General features: G+C 52.4%; 1 protein-coding gene across 5 annotated transcripts in view; it reads left to right on the top strand.

The window, feature by feature from the left end:
* The window catches only part of PRKAG2 (protein kinase AMP-activated non-catalytic subunit gamma 2), a 308,173-nt gene that overhangs the window by 74,941 nt on the left and 214,574 nt on the right, over positions 1 to 18,658 (top strand). The gene's annotated exons all lie outside the window — the stretch shown is intronic.

Genomic DNA, 18,658 nt, shown 5'->3' with positions numbered 1-18,658 from the left:
GTGCAGACCCACGTCCCCTCTCCCAGGCCAAGCCGGCTGTGGGGTGCTGGCTTCCTGACTGCTATTTTTTAAAGATGATTTGTGTATAATAACCTTGAAGGGGTCGTGGGACTGGTTGGAGGTGGGGGAGGGAGAGAGGGGTCCCAGGCCATGAGCAGGCCGCAGAATAACCAGGAGGAAGCGGATGGAAGTCTGGGCGGTGGCCTCAGTGGCCTGGACACCAGGCGATGAACATGACAGCTGCTTCCCCAGGCCGGAGGGGCCACAGAAGGTTTCAGCCAGCAAGGTGCCTGCTCAGGGCAGCTCCTTTCCCGAGGCCAGGCACGCTGCAGGAGAGGACCAGCCCACACGATCTTCCAACTGTGTCCTTTGAACCACAAAAGTGGGACTGCGTGGAAACCAAGAGGGGACCACACAGAGCCTCTGAAAGCCCCCCGGCTGCTCTGGGTACCACCCCCCCCGCCACCGACCTGGGGGACTTCTCACTCTTTGTGGACCTGCCCAGGGATGGACCGATCAGTTTACAGTAGATCATTGGGAAGCATCAGCTCCCCACGGTCGTCCTGGAACGTCAGAGTCTACTTACTTTGGGCCCAAAGACCTGGGATGTGAAGACCTTGTTTTGCAAGCAGAGGGAGGTGTCCACAAAAACTTGTAGGTACAAAAGGCAGAGATACATCCAGAGGCTTCCAGAACCAAGTGACGAAGAGTAAAAATGGAAGGGCTGGTGATGCCTGGAGACGCGCAATCCCAAGGGGTCCTCTGGCTTGAGGAACCTGACCCAGAATCTTCCTTGCCTCTCTCAGTGAGAAGTAAAGATCCCAAACCGTCTAGCGGGGACCAGGGGACAGCCAGATCCTGGCCCCCTGGGTGGCCTGGGGACACATTGCAACACACGAGGACACGCTGGGGCCAGGCCTCCCGAAGAGACCGTGGCTTCTAACCCAGTTCCTAGATGTGGGAAAGCAGGCCGTTTTTACCCCCTCCCTTGTTGAAAAAGCAAAGCTGCAAACAACCCCTGTGTTTTGTACCTGACTCCCCAGCGTGGAGGCAGCTGATCTAGAAGTTTCTGCTCCTCTGGTGACTTTGGCCTCACACCCAGCATTTTCCTTCCCTCCCCTCCTTACATAACAAGCTCCCCCTCTTGAACAGAATGGGTTTGTTGGCAGCAGAAACAGAAACCCCAGCAAATCCCTTGTTTGGCTCCATTAGCACCGTGGTCTGTATCCTTGAGACCCTGACCGGGAACCACTAGCTACTCAATGCCCACAGGGTCTCCAGCCCAGCCCTGGGATTTGTACCCCTCGCTCCCTGCTCCAGACATCCCGAGGCTGCCACCAGCTTCCATCTGGAGCCTGATGGCCAGAGCCCTCGCTCCAGGGTCCACGTGGCCGGCTTGGCCTGAGAGAGGGACGTGGGTGTACACACCTTCCTCCCGCCCTCCTGCTTCCTGACCTCAGCTGGCAGTTCCTTCTGCAGGTTTCTCTCGCCTCTGTTTATCTTCTCTGCCCGAGATCCCTCGGGCTCAGGGCCCTGAGCCTGGGCGTGTGCCAGGTACCTGGCCCCCGGCATTCAGGAAGGACTCAGAGCTGTGGACGCGGGATGAAGTGACCACTCCAGCTCCCATCCCAACGTGGACCAATGACCACGGGCCTCGTGGCAGAGCCCCAGGCAGACCCTCAGCTAGACTGCAGGCTCCCTGCTGTTCCTGCAGGAATGGCAGGAGGTGGGAGATCAAGGCCCAAGGTAGTGTGTGATGGGTTGGCAGGCAGAACTGAGGACATTTCTGCCTGTTTGCTGCCATTAACTTTTTTTTAATTAATAGACTTTTGGGGGGCAGTTTTAAAGTTACAGAACAATTGAGCGAGAAGTTGAGAGAGCCCTGTGTACCCCCTTCCCCTCCCTGCCAGCATCCCCTGTTACTAATATTAGTGGTGCATTTGTTACAGTTGATGAGCCTTTGTTAATACACTATTATTAACTGAACTGGAGAAGGGGATGGTAACCCACTCCAATCTTGCCTGGAAAATCCCACAGACAGAGGATCCTGGGTGGCTATAGTCCGTGGGGTTGCAAAGAGTTGGACACGACTGAGTGCATTAACTGAAAGGCATAGTTCACATTGGGCTCACTCTTGGTTTGTACATTTTATGAGTTTTGATGAATCTATAGTGACATGGGTTTCCCTGGAGGCTTAGCTGGTAAAGAATCCGCCTGCAGTGCGGGAGACCTGGATTCCATCTCCGGGTTCGGGAGATCCTCTGGAGAAGGGAACAGCTACCCACTCCAGGATTCTGGTCTGGAGAATCCCATGGACTGTATAGTACATGGGGTAGCAAAGAGTCGGACACGACTGAGCGGCTTGCACTTTCAGGGTTCAGGTGCGAACACGTCCTATCTCAGAGGAAGAAACTGAGGCCAGCGGTGGGAAGTGCCTTTCCAATCAGCACAGCTGGTTGGAACCGAAATCTCTACCCGGGCCTTCCTCAGAGAGGGCGTGGGCTCAGTTCAGCTGCCTTTTTTTTTTTTAAACAACAGGAGCTCAATTAGCAAAAAGGACCAACAACACATTTTACGAAAGAGCTGGCTCCTTGGCCATTCTGACTGTCCTCATTGACCTGCCGTGTGTCGGGACTTCCTGGCCGTCCAGCAGCCCAGCCTCTGAGCTCCCCGAGTAGGGGCCCCAGGCTCGATCCCTGGCCGGGGAACTAGATCCCACAGGCTGCCACTAGGAGTCTGTATGCTGCAACTGCAGACCCCACAGGCTGCAGTAAGGATCAAAACCCCTGAGTGCTGATGCTGAGAGCCGGTGCAGCCAAATAAATAAATAAGCACCCCCCAGAACCTGCCCGTTGGCCCAAGGTAGGGTCCTCGGGCTCTCTGTGGCCACTGGGCTCCATGTGTCCCCAGTGCCCACAGTTCCACCTGAGAATGCTGGTTTCCCACATGGGGCAGCAGGGGGTGTGCCTGGCACGTGCTCAAGGGGGCCGTGGCAGGGCCTGCCCCGGAAGGAAGGTGAAATGGGAAGACATGCTCTGTGGGGCCCGCTGGTGTCCACATGCCTGCTGTACTAGGCTCTGATGCCCACACCTGGAGCCCTTCTCTGCAGAGCGCCCACCAGCCTTCCGTCGGAGGGAGGACGCGGAGGTTTTGGTGGTTCCTGAAAGTTCCAGGAACAGCTGCTCACCCCAATGGCCGTGACCGCAAGTGAGGAGGGAATCCCAGATAGTGGTAAATTCACACGAAGCCAACAGTGACAAAGGACAGCTTGGAACAGGAGCTTGGTTGCTGGATGCCCAGTTGCCCAGAGAGCTTAAGTTAGAGGAGGAAAGCGGAAAGTGAAAGTGTTACTGGTTCAGTCCTGTCTGGCTCTTTGTGACCCCGCCAGACCACTCTGTCCATGGGATTCCCCGTGGACAAGGCAAGAACACTGGAGTGGGTGGCCATTCCCTTCTCCAGAGGATCTTCCTGACCCAGGGATCAAACCCGGGTCTCCTGCATTGCAGGCGGATTCTTTACCACCTGAGCCACCTGGAAAGTCTAATCAGAGAATCGACCTGTGTAATAATTATAACTGACACTTACTGTGTGTGCAGAACAGCCACGCCCGTGCCGGGGGCTCTGTCTGCACGGGACTCTGCGGGACAGCTGGTACCGTTTTATGTGATGGGAACATACGCTGGAAGGTGAAAGTTCAGCTGGAGAGCATGGTGTGATAGAGAACTCGGTTCAAAGTTGCGTGACCAGGAGGTGGTTCTGGCTGGGTCGTGACTCTACCACGTGGCTTTGAGTAACCCACTCAGTGCTCCCTGGACACCTGTTTCCCCACCTGTAGTGGAAGGGGCCTGATGGGGAAGATTTCTGACCTTGTCCAACAGCAGCGTCCTATGACTGCATTATTTTCTTGCTTTAGTTTGTTTTTTTTTTTTTTTAGTAGCTTTAGACCCTCAGCAGGCCTGGGTCAGGAGGGCACAGGTGCTGACGGATACCACTCTGGAAGGGCTTGGTGGGTGGTTGCCCCCGGGGCTGTAACTGCTGTTCTGGGTCCGGGGTAGCCCGAGGGTGCTGGGGTTGGCAGGACCCACGGTGGGTCAGAGCAGCAGTGCCTGCTGCTCAGGGCACCAGGGTAGGGATGGATGGGGCTGGATGAAAGGGGAGGTAGGGAGGTGCCTGCCACCCATGCCCATCGCCAGATGTGGTTCTCTGTCTCTGTGCTTTGTGCATATTTCTGGGCACAAAGTACAGAGAGAGGCCAGAGGGCTTCAGCCAGGACAGAGGGGACCAGATGGTGCCACCTTTGTGCACGCTCATGATTTCTAGAAGGACAGGGCTCGGCCACTCTCTGAACTCTGCCCACGCTGCTTCAGAGCTCATGCAGCACCCAGCCGTTCAGACACTTTTGGTCCAGAGTTCGGTAAGACGTGTTCACATGTGCCTTTGTATGAAGAATTGAAGCAAAAATTTTAACAATAAATGCACTCTTTGTTTTGTTCTGGTTTATGTTTTGGCGGTCGTATAATCCACTAAATTGATGTCATGATCCACTGATGGGTTGGGACTATTTGTTAGAAAACTGGCTAAATGCTTCTGGAGTGGTCAGTTCAGCTCTGGCTGGAGGTGAGAGTGAACAAATAAAAGCTCCCTGCTTGTTATGCTTACTTAGTACGCAAGGATGCTTACTTGGGGTTTTTCTCTCTCTTTTTTGAGTCTCTGGTGTTTGCTGCTTCCTGCGAACTCCTTGTGCTTTTCAGTGCATAGCATGGGGTCATGTGCAGGTGGGGAGACACAGATAGGAGTGGAAGAACCCTTGGGCACCTGTAGAAATGATCAGAAAGAATCTTTTGATAAACGGTATTTTTATAAATACAGACGTTGGATGTTCTCAAGATTCTGAGCTTAAAAACTGCGTGGACTTTGGCTCCTGGGCCAAGCCCCGGAGCCACACTGGGTAGGTGGCTGAGAGCAGAAGTTAGGTCTCTAAACCCTAACTCTTGTGTAAGAGCCCCCTGCATGGGGGAGGATGCACCAGCAGCGCTGTGACCTTATAAACACATTCCCTGAGTGCACAGTTATTCTCATCCGAATTTTCCATCTTGGGCTTCCCTGGTGACTCAGCTGGTAAAGAATCCTCCTGCAATGCGGGAGACCTGGGTTCGATCCTGGGTTGGGAAGATCCGCTGGAGGAGGGAAAGGCTACCCACTCCAGTATTCTTGGGCTTCCCTAGTGGCTCAGCTGGTAAAGAATCCTCCTGCAATGCGGGAGACCTGGGTTCGATCCTGGGTTGGGAAGATCCGCTGGAGGAGGGAAAGGCTACCCACTCCAGTATTCTTGGGCTTCCCTAGTGGCTCAGCTGGTAAAGAATCCTCCTGCAATGCGGGAGACCTGGGTTCGATCCTGGGTTGGGAAGATCCGCTGGAGGAGGGAAAGGCTACCCACTCCAGTATTCTTGGGCTTCCCTAGTGGCTCAGCTGGTAAAGAATCCTCCTGCAATGCGGGAGACCTGGGTTCGATCCTGGGTTGGGAAAATCCCCTGGAGAAGGGAAAGGCTACCCACTCCAGTACTCTGGCCTGGAGAATTCCATGGACTGTCTAGTCCATGGGGTCGCAAAGAGTCGGACATGACTGAGTGACTTAAAGAAAAAAAAAGGTTGGTCTTGAAGCACAGACCAAAGCTGGGTGGTTTTTCTCCCTTACGGTGCCCACGCTGCCCATGGGGTGCAGGCAGGTGGATGGGAACGCAGCCGTCAGGGACACAGACCCAGAAGCATCTCCCCTTTCCCTCATGGTTGCTATTTTCCTTCCTGGAGAAGACTTAAGTTGTGGGGGGCCTGATGACCCGAGTCACTCAGTTGGCCTTGCAGGGGGTGGCACCCACAGAGGGTTCAACGTTCAAGGCTACCACAGTCTCGGTTGATGATTTGGCATTTTATTTGTGTGTAAAGAAACCCTCCCCAGAAACCCAGCACCATCCTTTGCAGATCCTGTCTTAAGGTTTGTCCTAGTAAAATCATGGAAATTAGAGTTGAAAACAGCCCTTGAAATTACAGGCCATCTGTCCTCTGAGAGGAGGATTCCCAGCTGGCTCAGTGGTAAAGAACCTGCCTGCCAGTGCAGGAGACACGGGAGATACAGCTGCCATCCCTGGGTTGGGAAGATCCCCTGGAGCAGGGAATGGCAACCCACTCCAGTATTCTTGCCTGGAGAATCCCATGGACAGAGGAGCCTGGCGGGATCTAGTCCATGGGGTCGCAAAGAGTCAGACACAGCTGAAGTGGCTTAGCACACACATAGTGACCCTGATGCTGGGAACAATTGAGGGCAGGAGGAGAAGGGGACGACAGAGGATGAGATGGTTGGATGGCATCACCGACTCAGTGGACATGAGTTTGAGCAAGCTCTGGGAGCTAGTGAAGGACAGAGGAGCCTGGCGTGCTGCAGTCCATGGGGCTGCAAAGAGTCGGACACGACTTAGTGGCTGCGTGACAACAGTAGTGTGTATCTCTTAATCCTAAATTCCTAACTTATCCCTCCTCCGCTTTCTCCTTTGGGAACCGTAGGTTTGTTTTCTGTGCCTGTGAATCTGCTTTGTAAATAAATTCGTTTGTATCATTGTTTTGATTCCACGTGTAAGTGGATATCACACGATATTTGCCTTTGAGTTACTCCCCTTAGTACGATAACCTCTAAGTCCATCTGTGTAGCTGCAAATGGCATTATTTCATTGTATGTATATGCGCCACGTCTTTATCCGCTCATCTGTCGATGGACATTTAGATTGCTTCTGTGTCTTGACAGCTGTGAACAGTGCTGCAATGAACATTGGGGTGCATGTATCTGTTTTATCTTATCTAGATATGTATCCAGGAGTGGAATTGTTGGATTATATGGTAATTCTATTTTTAGTTTTTTAAGGACCCTCCAGAAGGCAATGGCACCCCACTCCAGCACTCTTGCCTGGAAAATCCCAAGGATGGGGGAGCCTGGTAGGCTGTAGTCCATGGGGTCGCTAAGAGTTGGACACGACTGAGCGACTTCACTTTCACTTTTCACTTTCTTGCATTGGAGAAGGAAATGGCAACCCACTCCAGTGTTCTTGCCTGGAGAATCCCAGGGATGGCGGAGCCTGGTGGGCTGCCGTCTATGGGGTTGCACAGAGTCGACTGAAGCGACTTACCAGCAGCAGCAGCAGTGTTTTCCAGGGCTTCCCTGATAGCTCAGTGGTAAAGAATCTACCTGCAATGAGGGAGACCCCAGTTCGATTCCTAGGTTGGGAAGATCTGCTGGAGAAGGGATAGGCTACGCACTCCAGTATTCTTGGGCTTCCCTGGTGGCTCAGCTGGTAAAAGAATCCGCCTGCAATGTAGGAGACCTGGGTTCAATCCCTGGGTTGGGAAGATCCCCTGGAGAAGGGAAAGGCTACCCACTCCAGTGTTCTGGCCTGGCGAATTCCATGGACTGTGTAGTCCATGGGGTCGCAGAGTTGGACATGACTGAATGACTTTCACCAGTGTTTTCCATAGTGGCTGCACCAGCAATATCGGAGGGTTCCCTTCTCTCCACACCCTCTCAGCGGTTATTTGTAGCCTTTTTGCTGATGACCATTCTGACCAGCATGAGGTGGTACATCACTGTAGTTTCAGGACCCTCTGTGGCATCATCCGATCTGGTCTTCACAGCACTACCCAGTGATACAGAAGGTCCTGCAGCCTCATTTTAGTGATTGAAAAATGAAGGCCCTTGGAGGCTAAAATGATCGCTACACACCAGAAGTTACGGGTAAACTGAAGGGAGAGTGGGGGACTCTTGACCGCTCGTCTAGGGCTTCTGAAGCTCCTTGGTGTGGAGAAGAGAGTTTGCTGTCTGCTGCTGCTGTGGAGCTGGAGACAGCGGGGGGCAGCGGTGGGGGTAACTCCCTTGAAGTTGCAGGTCAGGCGGCAGATTTCTGCCTTTCTCATGTCTCCAGGCTTCTTTCTTGGGAGGAAGGCCACTGCTGCTGCCGCTAAGTCGCTTCAATCATGTCCGACTCTTTGTAACCCCATGGACTGTATCCCGCCTGTCCATGGGATTCTCCAGGCAAGAATACTGGAGTGGGTTGCCATTTCTTCCTCCTCCAGGATCTTCCCCACCCAGAGATCGAACCCGTGTCTCCCACGGCTCCTGCATTGCAGGTAGATTCTTTACCAACAAGCCACCAGGAAGCCCTGCCCGCCGTGGGGCCAAAACACGCTCCCTTCCCTTGGCAGGCGTCATGTGGACACAAAGACCCAGGGCAGGGGGGAAGGCCTCAGGCAGCTGCATGAGTCTATGGGGACCACAGGTGAGGGGAGGAAGGAGAGTGTCTGCAGGAGGGAAAGATCGTGGCTTTCTGTTCTCTTTCACATCAGGAGGTCTCTCAGACTGCAGTCAGAAGCCTTGATATCCTCTGTGGAAAATAAAGAGTTCTGGAGCTTCTCCCAGAGTCAGGTTTAGGCTTTCCCCCTCCTTTGACCTCTGATCTGCCCTTGTTAGGGTTGGGGTTAGGGTTAGATGCTGAAGCTGAAACTCCAATACTTTGGCCATTTGATGCAAAGAACCAACTCATTGGAAAAGACCCTGATGCTGGGAAAGATTGAAGGCGGGAGGAGAAGGGGACGACAGAGGATGAGATGGTTGGATGGCATCACCGATCTGACAGACATGAGTTTGAGCCAGCTCCGGGAGCTGGAGATGGACAGGGAAGCCTGGTGTGCTGCAGTCCATGGGGTCGCAAAGAGTGGGACACGACTGAGTGACTGAACTGAACTGCCCTTGTTGCCAAGTTCTGGCGTTTCGGGGTTTGTTCCTTGTTTTCCGATAGTTATGTGACTGTTCCCAGAGGCTGCGTGACCCTAGCTCTGGTCACCACCCCTGCATTAGCACCAAGAGATGCCCGTTTGGTGGACCGAGGGATGGAGCAAAGTTAGTCCTTATGGAGACGCCTCCCTGGAGCCTCCCACCTGAGGGGCTCACTAAGGCCTTCATCACAGCCCCGACAGCTCGGGTGCAGATGAGGCTGGTGGTGTGAGCACTGCCTCTGTGTGGGTGACACGGGGTTGGGGGGACAGGCTGGGTAGGGGGCGGGGTACCCGTGGTCCTGGGGATGCCACTCAAGCTTTCCAGAGTTATGCTGCACGTCTGCTGGGGTGCCCCTGACATCGGCACTAATGACCCTGATGCTAAAGACTGAGCAACCTGAGAAATGACTGGAGAAAGTAGAGGCTAGTGCTCAGGAAGCAGATAGAGTTAGAGCCCACGTAAGGTTAGCAGCCAGAGCCTGGCGTGGAGGGGGGTTTGCAGGAGAATGAGAGTGATGGAGGCGTCCTACTCTTTGCGGCCCCATGGACTGCAGCCAGCCAGGCTCCTCTGTCCATGGGATTCTCTAGGTCAGAATACTGGAGTGGGTAGCCATTCCCTTCTCCAGGGGATCTTCCCGACCTGGGCTTGAATCCAGGTCTCCTGCATTGCAGGCAGACTCTTGACTGCTGAGCCACCAGGCAGTAGGTCCATGTATATATATGGCTGAGTCCCTTTGCTGTCCTCCTGAAATGATCACAACATTGTTAATTGGCTATACGCCAATATAAAATAAAAAGTTCTAAAAAAGATCAAAGCCAGAAATGCATCTGGATTGTAACCCATTCAGCTATGAAGCATCACTGGGGAAGCAAGGGGCACCCCCTCAGTCCCCCCCACACACACCAAGTCAGCTATGAAGCATCACTGGGGAAGCAAGGGGCACCCCCTCAATACCCACCCCACACACCAAGTCAGCTATGAACCATCACTGGGGAAGCAAGGGGCACCCCCTCAGTCCCCCCCACACACACCAAGTCAGCTATGAACCATCACTGGGGAAGCAAGGGGCACCCCCTCAATACGCCCCACACACACACTGAGTCTGGGGACCTTGCCCTGAGCTGAGAGGGCAGTGGAGAATGTCTGGTAGTTTGAGAAAAGAAGAAAATTATCTTGACAAGTCCTGGAAGATGAGGAGCATTTTATTCTCAGTCTAGCAGTAGTCCCTTAAAACGCTTCTGATCCCGCCAGCTGTTTAGCTCAACAGATACGAGCAGAGCATGTCAGCGCTAACAGGCATCTTCTGAAATTATCTCGTTAAACCCTTCATTTGGGAGCTGGAAGACCGGGTTCAGGCGTGCCCAAGATCCCCAGATAGTAAACCACAGGACAGGGCTGGAGCCCCCGAGCTCCACCTCTGTGAACAGGTCGCGCTGTTACGTGCCTGAGGGGTGCGGGCTTGTCGAGCCCACACAGCACCCAGGACCCGCTGTCCGCCTGGGTAGCATCAGATGCCAGTGATGCGCTGTGGTTTCGGGTCTGCTCTGCAGGGAAGGAACATGGGACCGTCCTCCACGTGTGCCTTCCCCGGGAGGGGTCAAACCGCTGGAAACTGCACGGGAATGTTCGCTGATGACCCTGATGTTTCAGGCCCCTGGTTGGCCCTCAGGTGCAGGCCGCGGCCCCTGACCTTGGCGGCCTTTCTGTTTGTCCTGTGTGTGCACTTTTATCGGGGCTCTTTCCGGGGGAGCCCAGCTGCAACAACAAAGGAGTTTTGTAAGACAAAGCGTCAGAAATGCTGAAAGGGCAGAACTGCATCTGATCGATAACCCGCCTGCTGTCAAGGCTCTGAGACATCAGATGGTTGTAAACAATATGGAGAAGGTTGAGATAAGTGGCTGGCGGGGGTGGGCGAGCTGTAAATGAGACCCCAAACTATACAAAACGGGGTGATTGCATCTGGTGGCAGGACGCTTGATACTTTTCAGTCCTTGGCAACGTCGGCATGAATTCCTTTTGAAAAATCTGCTATTGACGTACACTTGATTTACAGTGTTGTGTTAGGTGCATCGCTTTATTTTTTTTTATACAAAATTTTTTATTATGACCTCTGTTCTGGACAAAGATTGTATAAATTCCCATTAGATTAAGACGTAGTAGACCTTGAAGAGGCAGTAAGTATCACACCCTGCCTTGGGAGTGAACCGTAAACTGTACCAAGTGTCCTCCATCCTTGCTCTTCCCCTGAGACCTCACTGTGCCCGGAAGAGCCCAGTGTCTTTGTCACTGAAGGGCCCTGGGTACCTTCTGATACCCAGTTGTTTTTGTCACGGGAGCTGAGTCATCGCAAGGAGGTGGGAGGGTGTACTCGGTAGAGCTCTGAGCTGGGAGCTGGTGGACCTGCTTTGTAGAGCCTGTTTGCTGTGGTGCACTTGTCTGCCTTGGGCAAATGGCTTCGCCTTTCTGACCCCTTAATATCTTCATCTGTAGACTGGCGTGAAACCACTTGCCTTTTCTACTTGTCTGGGCTGCTCTGAAGACCATATGAGGCAAAGACTCAAAGTTTTTGAGGACATGAAAACAAATGAAAGTGTTAGTCGCTCAGTCGTGTCCAATTCTTTTTGACCGTATGGACTGTAGCCCGCCAGGCTCCTCTGTCCGTGGTATCTTCCAGGCAGGAATACTGGAGTGGGTTGCCATTTCCTCCTCCAGGAGATCTTCCCGACCCAGGGATCGAACCTGGGGACATACCAGTGGCAAATCAATGACAACCCTGCTGCTGAGATCTTTGACTTTCGCCTGAAATTCTGAAGAGGGGCAGAATTAATAAATAAGCTACTTTTCAGGTCAGCTCGCATCGTGGGAATTTTCTCAAACCTGCGGCTTTCCTCTTTTGTCCTGTGGCTTCCGTGACAGGTGACTTTATCAGCCCGAATCCTGAAAATGCACTTTTCCCAGGGACCCTGCTGGTCTTCTCCAGAGCACGTGGTCAGGGTCTGAAATACGTGTGCAGCCGGGGACCGTCTCCAAGAACAGAGCCGTCTCTTGGTAGCTCAGGGAAATGGCCACCCAGTGCCCAGGGAGGGTCTGAGCGCCTGCCAATGAGGAGAAGAAATTCAGAGATGGCCAGGGGTGGCTACAGCATTGAGACCCAGAGCTCCAGTAGGCGTTTAAACATTTAGAAGCCCCAGGCAAGCTCCCAGCACCTGGCCTTCTGGAACTTCACCTGAGCTAAGCGACCAGGTCCCACTCACGCACCGGCCAGCAGGCTTGTGGTCACAGCTGCAGATTTTCCCACACCAGTCTCTGAGGCGTACCCTGTTTCCTGGTAAGCTGGGGGAGGTGAGATTAGAATCGTGGAATGTGGGGTGAGGGAGCCTTCCAGCAAAGCCCGCCACGGGTGCCAAGAGGCTTAGCTACGGGGATGCTTGACCGAGCGAAACACCCTGCGTGCTGCCGCGGTCGCTCTGAGAGCCTCTCCTGGGCTCACTCTGGGGCAGGACGGGTGATGCCCAGCCCGGGGTGGGGATGATACCCCGTCCCGGCCTCAGCTGTCTCAAGACCGTCTTGTCCCAAGTCACTCCACCGCCGGGGCCTCGGTCACTGGCACGTGACGGTTCCCTGAGGAATAGATGGGCATGTGCCTGCCGGGCGTCTGGGGACAGCCGGGCCGAACGAATGTCCCAGAGTGATGATTATTGGAAACCGCAGAGGAATGTACTCATTAAAGGGGGAGGTAAGCGCCCACACCTGGGAGGAAGAGCCTCCCCTGTGAGCTGTGACCACAAGGCCCACCAGCCAGCTGGCCCCTTGGCACAGGCCAGGCAAGCCCCCACGCGTGCTGCCCAGGCAGGGGTCCTCCGTCCGGGAGCTGATTCAAAGACGCCTGCCCACCTGCTGCACAGGGCAAACACAGGGCACGGAATCGCAAGGTGAAGACTCAGCCCTGGCCCTGGACTGGGCCTCAGTCCAGTGAGACACAGACTGATAGATGGTCGTAGTACAGTGCCGTAAGTCCTGTCGTGAGGTCTGGGGGACAGATAAGAGGAATGGATTCTCCCTGAGGGTGGGTCCTGGCCAGGCCAGAGATGGCGGCTGCATCGGGCTTTGCAGGCTAGTAGGAGTTCACCCTGTGAAAACCAGGATCAGGGCTGGGGTCTGAGGGTGGGTGGCCAGGAGGAAAAGGCTTGGAGCTTCAGATGTGGTTGTCAGCTCCGCGCTAGAGGCTGGCTACAGGGGGCCAGGTGACACGGGGTCTGTTGTCTCAGGAAGGGGGTTGGCCATTGGTGAAGAGTGACCTTCAGCTGCCACCTTGGAGGAGTTGAAATGGCACTCCAAAGTGTCCATACATACACAGCCTGTTTAAAACACCATAAAGAGCCTGTCTGGGTGCCTGATGAAAAGAGGCAGGGTATAGAGTGCATCAGAAATCACGCTGTGGAGGTTGGCAAGTCCCGCCAGGCCTGGATTAGAGGCTGTGGGGCCTGGCAAAGGCTCCTGATGGTGAATCACCCGTAGGAAGCCGGTAGCTCTTGCCTGGGCGGAATCACCGTGAAGTCTGCCCTGCACCGCAGACCAGTCGGACTCACCTATGCGGTGGGACCCAGGCTCCAAAGGTAACTCAATCAAGCAGCCCGCTTGAGACGCTGAAATGAACCACCCCAGAGCGGGCTGAGTCTGGAATCTGCCTACGTTATTAGAGACCGCCAGCATGTCACAGTGGACTTGCTGTGGGAGCCGTTGGCTTGGTCATAGTGGAGTGGAGGCCCTGAGGCTTTAGGGGAGGGGCCCGCATTATGAGGCCGCAGTTTTAGGAATCACTGTTCTAGCAGAGGTTTGCAGATGGCTTGAAACTAGCTAAGTTGAAAGATTTGTTGGAGAACAAATAGGAAACCCAAAGGAGGGCTGGGCAAAAGGAGGTGACGACCTGGACCCCTCAGCAGAGCCTGGGGAGGGTAGGAGGGGTTAAAAAAGCAAGGGTTCTGTGCTTAGTTGCTCAGTCATGTCCGACTCTTTGTGACCCCATGGACTGTAGCCCACCAGGCTCCTCTGTCCTTAGAGATTCTCCAGGTAAGACTACTGTAGTGGGTTGCCATGCCCTCCTCCAGGGGATCTTCCCAATCCGGGGATCAAACCCAGGTCTCCTGCATTGCAGGCAGATTCTTACTGTCTGAGTCACCAGGGAAGCCCAAGAATACTAGAGTGGGTAGCCTATCCCTTCTCCAGGGGATCCTCCCAACCCAGGAATCAAACTGGGGTCTCCTGCATTGCAGGCAGATTCTTTACCAGCTGAGCTACCAGGGAAACCCCAAAAGCGAGGGTAGGTCACAGAAAACTACAGAACGTTGCTGAAAGAAATCAGAGGAGATGAATAAATGGAGAGACATCCCACATCCGTTAATTGGTAGACTTAATATTGTTAAGATGTCAGTATTACCCGAAGATTACACATTCAGTGTCATCCCTATCAGAATCCCTACTTCAGATATAGAAAAGCCATCCTTAAATTTATATGAACTCTCAAGGGACCCCAAGAAGCCAAACTATCTTGAGAAAAAGAAAGAAGCAGACTTAGAGGTCTCACATTTCTTGATATCAGAACCTACTACAAAGCTACAGTCATCAGAACAGTGTGGTACTGGCATAAAGACAGACTGATGGAATAGAATAGAGTCCAGAAAGAAACCCTGCCGTATGTATACAGCCATATGATTTTCAACAGGAGTGCCAAGGCCTTTGGCTTCCCGGGTGACACAGTGGTAAAGAATCCACCTGCCAATGCAGGAGACACGAGAGATTTGCAGGTTGGATTCCTGGGTCAGGAAGATCCCCTGGAGGAGGAAGTGGCAGCCCACTCCAGTATCCTTCGCCTGGAAAATCCCATGGACGGAGGAGCCTGGTGGGCTGCAGTCCATGGGGTCACACAGAGTCGGACACGACTGAAGCGACTTAGCAGCAGCAGCAGCAGCAGCCCCTTATCCACAGGGGCTATGTTCGAGACTGGCAGTGGGTACCTAAAACCACAGGTAGTGCTGAGCCCTGTGTGTACATGGTGCTGGGAAAATTAGATATCGACATGCGAGATAAAGCTGGGCTCTCACCTTACACCATATACAAAAATTATGGTAGTTTCCCCTTATCCACAGGGACTGTGTTCCAAGATTGGCAGTGGCTGAGGTCGTGTTGAGCCCTGTGTGTACTCTGCTCTTCCTGTACACACATAGCTACGGCAAAATGTGAAATGCAAAGTAGGCACAGTAAGAGAATATCCAGACTGCCAGCATCACGCCTTTAGCACCTCAGGACCATTATTAAGTAAAAGAAGCGTCGCTTGAACACAAGCTCCGACACCAACAGTTGAGCTGATAAGCAAGACGGCTACTGAGTGCTGGGTGGGCGAGCTGCGTGTGTGCAGTGAGGGTATGCAGCAGACAAAGGGGTGAGTCACGTCCCGGTCGGGATGGAGCAGGATGGTGCAAGGTTTCATCAGCTTACTCATAGTGGCATGAGATTCAAAATATGGGAATTGCTTATTTCTGGAATTTTCCAGTAAATGTTTCTAGACCCCTGCTGCTGCTGCTAAGTCGATTCAGTTGTGTCCGACTCTGTGCGACCCCATAGACTGCAGCCCACCAGGCTCCCCCATCCCTGGGATTCTCTAGGCAAGAACACTGGAGTGGGTTGCCATTTCCTTCTCCAGTGTGTGAAAGTGAAAAGTCAAAGTGAAGTTGCTCAGTCGTGCCTGACTCTTAGCGACCCCATGGACTACAGCCTACCAGGCTCCTCCATCCATGGGATTTTCCAGGCAAGAGTACTGGAGTGGGGTGCCATTGCCTTCTCCTTCTAGACCCCAGTTGACCTCAACTAACTGAAACCTTGGAAGGTGAAACTGCTGATATGGGGGGAGGAGCTTCTGTAACTCAGAGTGGTTCAATGACTTAAATATAAGAGCTAAAGCTATAAAACTCTTAAAAAATGGAGAGAGAAATGGAAACCCACTCCAGGATTCTTGTTGGGAAATTCCATGGACAGAGGTGCCTGGCAGGCTATAGTCCATGGGGTCGCAAAGAGTTGGACATGACTTAGCAACTAAATAAGACGATGCTAAAAATATTTTCAGGAGTAAAGCATATTTTCTTGCCTCCATTGTTGCTTTAAAAGTAACGTTTTAAAAAGATGAAACTAGTATGCCCAAACATTGTAAATAAAAGACAAACTAAAATTTATTATATACCTAGGGCTTCTCTGGGAAACAAACATTATATCTTGGCTTCTAATTTAAGATTGTTCATTTTATCAAATATGATTTGACTTTGGTTGGCCTTTTATAGTTTACATAAAACAAAGCTGATTTTCCTCAGTTCTGTGATTTTGGTATTTCCCGCATTGAGCAAATAAAAAAGTTTGAATTTATTTAAAAAAAAAAAACAACCTCTTAGGAAAGAACATAGAGGAAAAGCTTCCTCTATGACACTGGATTTGGTGATTTCTTGGACATGACTCCAAAGTGAAAGTGTTAGTTGCTCAGCCGTATCCAACTCTTTGTGACCCCGTGGACTGTCGTCCACCAGGCTCCTCTGTCCATGAAATTCTCCAGACAAGGATACTGGAGTGGATTGCCGTTTCCTCCTCCAGGGGATCTTCCTGACCCAGGGATCCAACCCAGGTCATGACTCCCAAAGCCCAGGCAGCAAAGTGAAAATAGAAAAATTGTGCTACATCAGAATTAGAAACTTCTGTGCAACAAAGAACACAATCGACAGAGTGGACAGACACCGACGGAAGGAGAAGTGCTCACAGATCATACACCTGATAAAAAGTTCATGTCTAGATGATGTAAGGAACGCCTATCAACTCGACCAGCCAGCAGCCTGGTTTAAAAATGGCCGAAGGACTTCTTGAATAGACATTTTTCCAGAGAAAATGCACAGATGGCCAAGTATGGAAAGGATGCTCAACACCAGTAATCATTGCTGCTGCTGCTAAGTCGCTTCAGTCATGTCTGACTCTGTGCGACCCCATAGACAGCAGCCCACCAGGCTCCCCCGTCTCTGGGATTCTCCAGGCAAGAACACTGGAGTGGGTTGCCATTTCCTTCTCCAATGCATGAAAGTGAAAAGTGAAAGTAAAGTCGTTCAGTCGTGCCCAACTCTTAGCAACACCATGGACTGCAGCCCACCAGGCTCCTCCGTCCGTGGGAGTTTCCAGGCAAGAGTACTGGAGTGGGGTGCCATTGGAAATGCAAATCAAATCCTCATTGAGATACCATCTCACACCCATTAGGATGGCTTAAATAGCAACAACTAAAACAAAGCAGAAAACAGCAAGTGTCCAGTGAGGATGTGGAGAAATTGGCACCCTGGTGCACTCTTGGTGGGGGTACAAAATGGTGCGGCTGCTATGGAAAAAGTACAGGGGTTCCTCAAGAGTATTAAAAATAGAATTACTGTATAGTCCAGCAATTCCACATCTGAGTCTATACCCAAAAGAACCGAAAGCAGGGTTGCAGAGATAGCTGTACACCTGCTGTATTAGTTTGCCAGGGCTGCCGTAACACAGAGTCACAGACCGGGTGGCGTAGATAGCAGAAATTTATTTTCTCACAGTTCTCGAGGCTTAGAAGTCCAAGGTTAAGGTTTCAGCAGGGTGAGTGACTTCTGAGACCTCTCTCATTGGGGCTCATAGATGGCCATTCTCTCCGTGTGTTCATATGGTCTTCCTTCTGGGTCTATCCTAATGGTCTCTTATTCTATGGACCCAATCATATTGGATTGAGGTCTTATGGAGGGCCCACCCGTGTAGCTTCATATTATCATAATTCAAAGACTCTATAAGTACAGTCACATTCTGGGGTATTGGGATAGTGTAACTTCAAACCTATTCATTTTGAGGGGCACATAGTTCAATCCATAGTACCTGTGTTCATAGCAGCATTAGTCACGGTAGCCAACAGGTAGAACCAACCCACTTCAGTCACTCAGTCGTGTTCGACTCTTTGTGACCCCATGGACTACAGCACGCCAGGCTTCCCTGTCCATCACCAACTCCTGGAGCTTACTCAAACTCATGTCCATCAAGTCAGGGAAGCCATCCAACCATCTCATCCTCTGTCATCCCCTTCTCCTCCTGCCTTCAATCTTCCTAGCATCAAGGTCTTTTCCAATTCCTTAATAAATGACTAGATAACCAGAATGTGGTCTATCCATACAGTGGAACATTCAGTTCAGTTCAGTCACTCAGTCGTGTCCAACTCTTCCGACCCTATGGACTGTAGCCCGCCAGGCTCCTCCATCCACGGTATTTTCCAGGCAAGAATACTGGAGTGGTTTGCCATTTCCTTCTCCAGGGGATCTTCCCAGCCCAGCAATCCAACCCACATCTCCCTCATTGGCAGGTGGATTCTTTTCTACTGAGCCACGAGGGAAGCCCACATCTTATGTTACATGTATTTTACTGCAGTTAACAAGGACTAAAAAAAAAAAAGAAGGTTCGGGATGCAAGCAGTTTCTCCTGGTAGAAGGCTGCCCAGGTGGGGTTTCTGCCTCAAGTGGAGGTGTCCACCAGGCAGGAGACAGGAGGAGGAGGAGACGGTGAGGGTCTCATCATTTCAGACACGATGAGTCTGTGCAGTCTACCACCCCCCACCCCCACCCCGCCCCACCCCGCCCCACCGCAAGGCCATCTCTCTGGGCCACGATGTCATCAGGTTTTTCTGAGTGCTTTGCCCTAGTGGCCAGCCCTCAACACACAGCTCTGTCCTCTTCCCAGGAGGACACACATCCTCGGGCCATGTTCGTGCCAGGAGATGGTGTCTGGCCCATCGGCCACTCCCCAGAGCACCCA

This window comes from Ovis aries, chromosome 4 (genome assembly GCF_016772045.2).
Source record: "Ovis aries strain OAR_USU_Benz2616 breed Rambouillet chromosome 4, ARS-UI_Ramb_v3.0, whole genome shotgun sequence".
NCBI lineage: Eukaryota > Metazoa > Chordata > Mammalia > Artiodactyla > Bovidae > Ovis > Ovis aries.
This window is presented reverse-complemented; position numbering and strand designations above follow the sequence as displayed.